Here is an 8,420-nt window from a genome sequence, read left to right as displayed (position 1 = left end):
TGGGATCGAGGCCCATGTTAGGCTCCTTTCTCAGCGGGGAGTCTGCTTCTCCCTCTCCCCTGCCTCTGCCCCTGCTCATGCTCGCTCGCTCTCTCTCAAATAAATAAAATCTTTTAAAAAATATTATTTCGATTAAAAAACTATAAGTGACGGGCGCCTGGGTGGCTCAGTTGGTTAAGCGACTGCCTTCGGCTCAAGTCATGATCCTGGAGTCCCGGGATCGAGTCCCACATTGGGCTCCCTGCTCGGCGGGGAGTCTGCTTCTCCCTCTGACCCTCTTCCCTCTCGTGCTCTCTCTCTCTCTCATTCTCTCTCTCTCAAATAAATAAATAAAATCTTAAAAAAAAGAATTAAAAAAAGTATAAGTGACATTGAGAATATTTTCATATATTTATCAACCTTTGGTATTTATTTTTCTTTGTTTTTTTCTTTTCCTTTACTATTTTTTTAAAGATTTTATTTATTTATTTGACAGAGACACAGCGAGAGAGGGAACACAAGCAGGGGGAGTGGGAGAGGGAAAAGCAGACTTCCCGCGGCGCAGGGAGCCTGACGCAGGGTTCGATCCCAGAACACCGGGACCAAGACCTGAGCCAAAGGCAGAAGCTTAACCGACTGAGCCACCCAGGCGCCCCTCTTTACTATTTTTTTTTTTAATTACTGCTTTTTAAATTGTGTGTGTGTGTGTGTGTGTGTTTTTAAGTAGGCCCTACACCCAACATGGGGCTTGAACTCATGATGCTGAGATCAAGAGTTGCATGCTCTATGAACTGAGCCAGCCAGGCACTCCCTTTGCTGTTTTTGCAAAGCCACATCTCTAGTGTCTAGAACCAGGCCTTGCATACTTTAAGCATTTGGCAAACACTGAACAAATTAGTGAATTTTGTTTTTCCTTCTTTGCCTCTTTTATTAGGCTGTTACTTTTTAAAATTTGGTATATAAGTGTTCCTTGTATAGTAAAGAAATTGGCTACTTTACGTGACTTATGATGATTTTTAGGTTGGATTATATTATTTATATTTATCAGCCTTTTTTATGATTTCTTGATGTCATCCTTTTATGGCAGGCTTAGCAGGGATCCTCCACTCCAAGGTTAAAAAAATTAGTGCTTTCTTTTAGCTCCTTTATGGTTTTATTTTTCCATTTGACACTTTTATGTTTTTGGCCACCCAGAGGATCACCCCATGTTTTTGGAAATCTGTTGTCCCCCTCTACAGTCCGATGGTTCTGGTCGTTGCTGTTGTAACCCACTGCTCCAGTTCAGCCCCTTGGGGATCAGAAGCTCCTTGCGTGTATATATAGGAAATTTCCCCGGCATACTGTATGTCTTATTACTGATGTTTACCTTGCTCACTTGGTTAAGCTGGTTCTGTCAAGTTTCACCATTGTAAAGTTACCACCTTTCTCTTCTGTGCTAAAATATATCTTGGGTGAGATAGTTTGAATCTATATAAACCCTCAAATTTTCACCCAGTAATTTGGCACCCATCAGTGGATTTTGTCTGCAACACTTATTACTGTGGTGTTTGCTTAATCAGTGATTTTTGTTATCCCTCTCACCTTCTACATTTATTAAATGGAATTCTACTCTAAGAAAGAGCTGTCTTGGGGCACCTGGCGGGCTCAGTTGTAAGAGCATGCGACTCTTGATCTCAGGGTCGTGAGCTTGAGCCCCACGTTGGGTGTAGAGATTACTAAATAAATAAATAAATAAATAAATAAATAAATAAATAAGAAGGAGCTGTCTCTTCTCCCTCATTCATTTAAATAGCCAATTATTATATCAGGATAGACACAGGGCTATTAAATATCTCTGGGTCATAATGCAATACTATCATTATGTATTTTCTGTTTGGGCTGCTAGGAGCTCTTTCAGGTTGGCTCCTATGTTTTGGGAATGTCCTTTGTTGAGTATTGTTTTCTAGCATCACAAGATACTCCAGGCTCATCTTGAATCAATCATTTCTTCAAGGTTCTCCTTGTTCTTTTTATTGGAGAATGGTGTTTAGAAATCAGTATCTGTATACTAGGTACCCTCATAGCTTGTAGATACTCTCAGCAGAAAGAACTAGCAAATATATATGTTTGTTTGCAAATATATTTATATTAATCAACACATACCCACAAATCTATAGTTCTGTACCTGTACATATATTAAAAACCATAAACTTATACTGATACCTCAGATTCCAATCCAGATTCCATTCGATTCAATCTTCTTCAGGCTTCATTTGAGCTTTCCCCCTTTCCTTGGTTAATAACTTTTTTCTTCACCATTGAGAAACTCAGCTCATGATCTACAATATATTTCTGTCTAATTCTAGCATGCACATCAGTTTCAAACTGCTAATCTATGTCCCACACCCCTGTGAAAAACAGTATGTAGACGACAGGGTTTCTGTACAGTACGTTTGGTCTTAGTCTTCGGTATCCGGTCAATATACTATTTAGCTCAGTTATTTAGGTGAGTTCTTTTCTTCCCTATCCTCTGCAGAGTGGCTAGGTCACTCATTTGTAATGTAGTTGATTCCTTAGTATTTTCGGTTTGGGTCTCTCCCCCAAACCCACACATTGTGGTTTTTATTTTTGTTTATGGCTTTATTATCAGAAATAAAATATATATCCTAAGTCAACTGCACAAAGTTCCTGAAAACTGTCATTAAATAATATTTTGTATGTTTTGGGGTGCCTGGCTGGCTCAGTCAGCAGAGCATGCAACCCTTGATTTCAGGGTCATGAGTTCAAGCCCCACGTTGGGCATGGAGCCTACTAAATTAAAAACAAATTTAAAAAATATTCTGTATGTTTTATTTTCTAATTTATTTTAGACAATACCCTAATAAAATTAAATACTGCATATTGAATGATTGTGAACAATATTAAAGCCAGAGACTCCTCCATTTGGATAGAAAACAAAATGTTAAAATGAACTGTAATGTAAAATCAAGATATTCTGGAAAAGCCCAGATGTCTATCGACAGATGAATGGATAAAGATGTGGCATACACACACACACACACACACACACACACACACACACACACACACACACTAGAATATTACACAGGCATCAAAAATTTTAAATCTTGCCATTTGCAAGACAGGGATGGAACTAGAGGGTATTATGTTAAGTGAAATAAGTCAACCAGAGAAAGACAATTATCATATTATCTCACTGATAGGTGGAATTTAAGAAACAAAACAGAAGAAAGGAAGAATAGGGGAAGAGAGGAAAAAATAAAACAAGATGAAACCAGAGAGGGAGACAAACCATAAGAGACTCTTAATCATAGGAAACAAACTGAAGGTTGCTGGAGGGGTGAGAGGTGGAGGGATGGGGCAACTGGGTGATGGACATTAAGGAGGGCATGTGATGCAATGAGCCCTGGGTATTATATAAGACTGCTGAATCACAGGGGCGCCTGGGTGACTCAGTCGGTTAAGCGTCTACCTTCGGCTCAGGTCATGATCCCAGGGTCCTGGGATCGAGCCCCACACTGGGCTCCCTGCTCTGTGGGAAGCCTGCTTCTCCCTCTCCCACTCCCCCTGCTTGTGTTCCCTCTCTCGCTGTGTCTCTGTCAAATAAATAAATAAAATCTTAAAAAAAAAAAAAGACTGATGAATCACAAACCTGTACTTCTGAAACCAATAATACATGATATGTTAATTTAATTTAAATAAAAAGGTTAAAAATATCCAAATTACCAAGAAATCATGGATTGAATTTCATACGACGTACTAAGTCTCTGAGGCAAAGAATGTACACGCTTTTATTTTTTTTTAAGATTTTATTTATTCATGAGAGACAGAGAGAAAGAGAGAGAGAGAGGCAGAGGGAGAAGCAGTCTCCCAAGGAGCAGGGAGCCCAATGCAGGACTTGATCCCAGGACCCTGGGATCCTGACCTGAGCCGAAGGCAGACACTTAATGACTGAGCCACCCAGGTGCCCAGAATTTACACATTTTTAATCAAGAATCTAAGACCATAGGAGTGCCAGACTGGCTCAGTTGGAAGAGCATGTGACTCTTGATCTTGGGGCCATGAATTTGAGCCCCATGTTGGGTGTAGTTATTACTAAGAAAAAATAAACTATTAAAGAATGTAAGACTGTATTAGAGATTGGAAAAAGCTAGATTTTAGTATGAAAATCACAGATGAACACATAGGGAGATTGCACTTCAGAAATTTTAGGACATATGCAGAGCAGAATAATGCCCTCTCCCCATGGAGGTCCAGTAGAACCTGTGTATGTTAGGATGCATTGTAAAGGGGATTTAAGGTTGCAGGTGGATATAGGTTACTAATCAGTTGATTTTAAAATAGGGAGATTATTCTGGATTATCTGGGTGGGCCTGATATAATCACAAGGATCCTGAAAAGGATAAGAGTTGGTTGGATATGATGTGAAAAGGATCCAACTTGTCATTGCTGGCTTTGCAGATGGAGGCTTTGGAACTGGAAGCCAAAGAATGGGAGCAGCCTCTGGAAGCTGGAAAAGGAAATAATTCTTCCATAGAGCCTCCAGGAAGTAAGGCAGCCCTGCCAACACCTTGATTTTAGCCCAGTTTGAGACCTATTTCAGTCTTCTGATCTATAGAACTGTAAGATAATAAATTTGTGTTATTTTAAGCCACTGCATTTGTGATAATTTGTTAGCACAGTAATAGAAAAGAAATACAAGTGCCAACCTACACTTGAACTTTATTTTTTAAAAGATTTTATTTAACAGAGTGAGAGAGCACAAGTCCCAGGAGCAGCAGAGGGAGAAGGAGAAGCCGGCTGCCTGCTGAGCAGACCCTGGAATTCATGACCTGAGCCCAAAGCAGATGCTTAACCGACTGAGCCATCCAGGCGCCCCCTACACTTGACCTTTTAAAGGTTCTAAATCTTGGTCCCTCTAGGGGCTTACTGACTTTATTCCCTTTATTCTCTTCCTTTTTGTCTATGCTACAGTCATTTCATTATTAATCAAATATTATCCTAATTGGCTTTAGGTGTTTATTTTGGGGGGTATGTGAAACATAACTATGGTTCAAAGAGTCCTATACAACAACATTTGCCACTCTCTCCTCAATCCTGTTACCTTATTCCCATTCCTCCCCCTAGTCCCACCCTTCTCATCTAAGACACCAATCATTTTAATTTCTAGTTTATCCCCCCCCGCAACGAACAGATACTTGTGTTTTCTTACAGCCTCTTCGTTCTTACACAAAGGGTACTATCTATATTTTTGCCTTTAAGCAAAATTAACTTTCTGAAGTGCAGTAAATTTAGCACAAGAAGAGTACTGAATGACCTTATGGAAATGCTGTTCTGCTTAAATGCTAAGGGCCAGATCGAAATGAATTAAAGCATTAAATGTGAGGGAACTGAAACACTGTAGCATAGTTAACTTTTAAGAAAATCTAATCCTTATCTTTAGTTAGGCTTTACACTAGGTACTTCTAATCACAGATCCTGGTAGCTGAATCTCACTAACTTTAGTAAACGTGGGTAGCAGGGCGGGGTGGGGGGGTGGTGGCTTGAACTGTGGAGTTGGCACAGACAAATCAGGCTGAGTGGGGTGGGTGGGTGTGAGAACAGGAAGACATTTCCGTTGACAGGTCTGTGTGTTCCTAAGTCCCTGAATCCTGAAGCTTTCACTTGGGCATTTGCCTAACTATGCCACAGCATCGTGGTCTTGGTCCCTAAGCCGTAAAGAGGAGCCCAAAACTGTACTCTTTTGAATGAGCGGCTCTACATAGGCACTTTCCCAACGATGTACAACGCCGCCCAAAGCAGCCAGAAACAGGATAAAATATCATACCCGAGCCTAACCTTTCCCTCGTGATCTCAACGTTCAGGGACTAGCACCCTCCCATCGCCTGCCCGCGGAAACGAATATTCCCAAGATCCCGGGCCGTTTCGATTGACGTTACTTCCGGGGAAAGTAACCTTTCGCCTGCGATTGCAGGACTGGAGAGGTCTCGCGACATTTGCTCCCGCGAGATCTGCTTGCTCACTCTAGCGATGACATCCTCCTCCTCCTCCCCGTCGCCTTTCGGCAATCTTCGCCAGTCCCAGCCCCGACCAATCTGCACTCGGATGGCATGGATCAGGGTCTCCCCCCGAACCCCAGTCCGCACTGGGCGTCAGGCAGCAGCGGCGGGGTGCGAGCTGCACGAGGCCGACGGCAGCGGCACTACGGGAGGGCACGGGCTGGCGACGATCTGTGAGCGTGGGCGGGGCGGGGGTAAGGTAGCTGAGTAGCGGCTCGATTGTTCTGGCCTGGCTATGGCGCCTCTCCTCCCCCCCGCCATGGCTCCCCGTGTCCCTGCTCCGCTCCTCTCAGTGAGTGAAAGTGGCCGCCGCCGCCGCCGGCCCAGCGCCCGCAGCCGCCTCAGCGCCGCCGCCATCTTGGGGTCCCAGGAGCCGCCGAGGGAGCGAGATAGGAGCGTCCACGCCCAACGCAGTCACCGTCCCCCGGCCTCAGAGAGCGAACCGCGGCTCCACCGTCGGCGGGGCGACCCCCCCCTTCGGACCCCGCCCGCACCCCGCCCCCCCTCCGCCGCCGCCGCGGCGGCGGGGCCCGGCGGCCCGAGGTGAGGCGACTAGACGTGGGCGGGCGAACGGAGGGGGGGGGTTGTGTAGGCCCCGTTGCGCCCCTCTCTGCGGGCGACGACTGGGCCGCGTCTTAAAGGGGCCGTCGCCCCCGGCCCTTGGATTTGTTGGGGTTAGTGGGGAGGATGGGTGTGGACACTCCCCGTAGGGTTGGGACCTCAGGGCCTTGGGCCTCGTCCTTTCCCCTCTCATACCTCTAGAGACCCGGGGTCACGCGGTGACCTCAGATAGCCGAGGAAGCCCGTGGGGCGCCCACACGTGGGGAGTGTGTTAGACCAGGTGCACGTGGGACCCGGTGGGGCGGTGTCGGGCTAACACGTGTGTGGGTTTGGGGGTGGGGTGGGTCAGGGCGGGGGCTGGTTGAGCTCGAGTGGGAACCCTGTGAGGGCTTTCTCTGTTTTCTTAAACAAATGAGATCTAAGAGCTTGATAGTATGTCAGTTTACGGGGAGCAAGTTGGGATATGGGTAAATGGTGTATGTTGCTTGTTGGTGTTAGGTGGGGACAGCCTAACACGTGCACATACTTAGGAGTGTGTAGGGGACACCCATTATGGTCTTTTAGGCTTTTGTAGAACGTCTAGGCAAGTGTCATCCTATTTTGACATTCCTTCTTGAGCTTGCTGATGAAAACTGCCACTTCCGTAATCAGCTAGGGTGAAAGCCCCCTACAGTTTAGGAGTGATAGAGCCCAAGAAGGCACTCTGTTTTAGTTTACAGCCAACTATGCCCGAATTCTTTGATTCATACACTGTCTAGTTTCATGTTCGAGTACTTGTTGGTAGAATTTGGAGATGGAATTAGTAGGTTGACTTCTCTAAAATCACAAGTAACCAGCTTACTTTCCAATCAGTGACTTTCATGTTTTTTGTTCCCAAGGAGATTTTCATTGTGGTTTGCTAGTGGCTGCGTTTTATTTTTAACAACTTTATTGCAATATAATTCACATACCAAAAGACTCACCCTTTTTAAGTGTACAGTTCCGTGATTTTTAATATACTCATAGAGTTGTACAGCTTTCACCACGATGTAATTCATCACCCCAAAAAGAAGCCCCCTTAGCAGTCACTCCCCCATCAGCCCTTCCCCTGGCCTCTAGCAACCACTAATCTATTTTCTGTTTTTGTAGATTTGCCTATTCCGGATATTCCGTACAAAGGGAATCATACAATATGTGTCTTTTTGTGACTAGCTTCTTTCACTTAACATGCTCTCAAGGTTCATCCATGTTGTAGCATGTGTCAGGACTTTGTTCCCTTTTGTTGCTAAATAATATTCCGGTTCCCTTTGTGTTTTATGCTTGAAATTCTCAAGCTCTTCCTTTAAATCAACAATTTGAGATTATTGTATGTGGTAAAAGTCACATGCCTACTAGATAATAAAATGAATTTGTGTTTTTAGGGTTAAATTCTCTTATTTTAGTTTACTGTGTTCTTTTCCTCTTTAATTTGTTTCAGAAGAATCCAAACTAATTTTTAAAGATCCGTGTCTTTTAATAGGAAATAACTGTAAGGAGCACAAATGTGATTAGAAAACTTTTTGACTAATAAACACATTTTGAGTACATCAAGGTGGAAATGTGATTAAGTCTAAGCAACAGACCATAAACTATGGTATTATAACTTCACTTAGTAAGAGTTAGTCGTAGTATTACCAAGGAATGGTATCATAACAGCTTTTGATTGCTATTACTTGTGTAGACATAGGGTTAGGGAGGGAAAAATGGACACCCCTCTGCCCTTCAAAAGATTAAAACTGCTTTGGGGATTTAACATGTCAACATACAAGTTTACACAAAATATAAATGCTGGGATGCAGTGAA

At 43.7% G+C, this 8,420-nt stretch overlaps 1 protein-coding gene across 2 annotated transcripts in view; it reads left to right on the top strand.

Moving 5' to 3' along the window:
• The first annotated feature begins 6,547 nt into the window (after positions 1-6,547).
• The window catches only part of INO80 (INO80 complex ATPase subunit), a 131,472-nt gene continuing 129,599 nt past the window's right edge, over positions 6,548-8,420 (top strand). For both annotated transcript variants that reach the window (XM_028119419.2, XM_028119417.2), the window contains exon 1: positions 6,548-6,581. The gene's annotated coding sequence lies outside the window, so the exon portion shown is untranslated. The remainder of the gene's footprint in view (positions 6,582-8,420) is intronic.

This window comes from Eumetopias jubatus, unplaced genomic scaffold (genome assembly GCF_037043125.1).
Source record: "Eumetopias jubatus isolate StellerSeaLion01/CBP00866 unplaced genomic scaffold, mEumJub1_p1.0 scaffold_7, whole genome shotgun sequence".
Taxonomy (NCBI): Eukaryota; Metazoa; Chordata; class Mammalia; order Carnivora; family Otariidae; genus Eumetopias; species Eumetopias jubatus.
The sequence above is the reverse complement of the archived record's forward strand: the minus strand, read 5'-3'. Positions and strand labels throughout refer to the sequence as shown.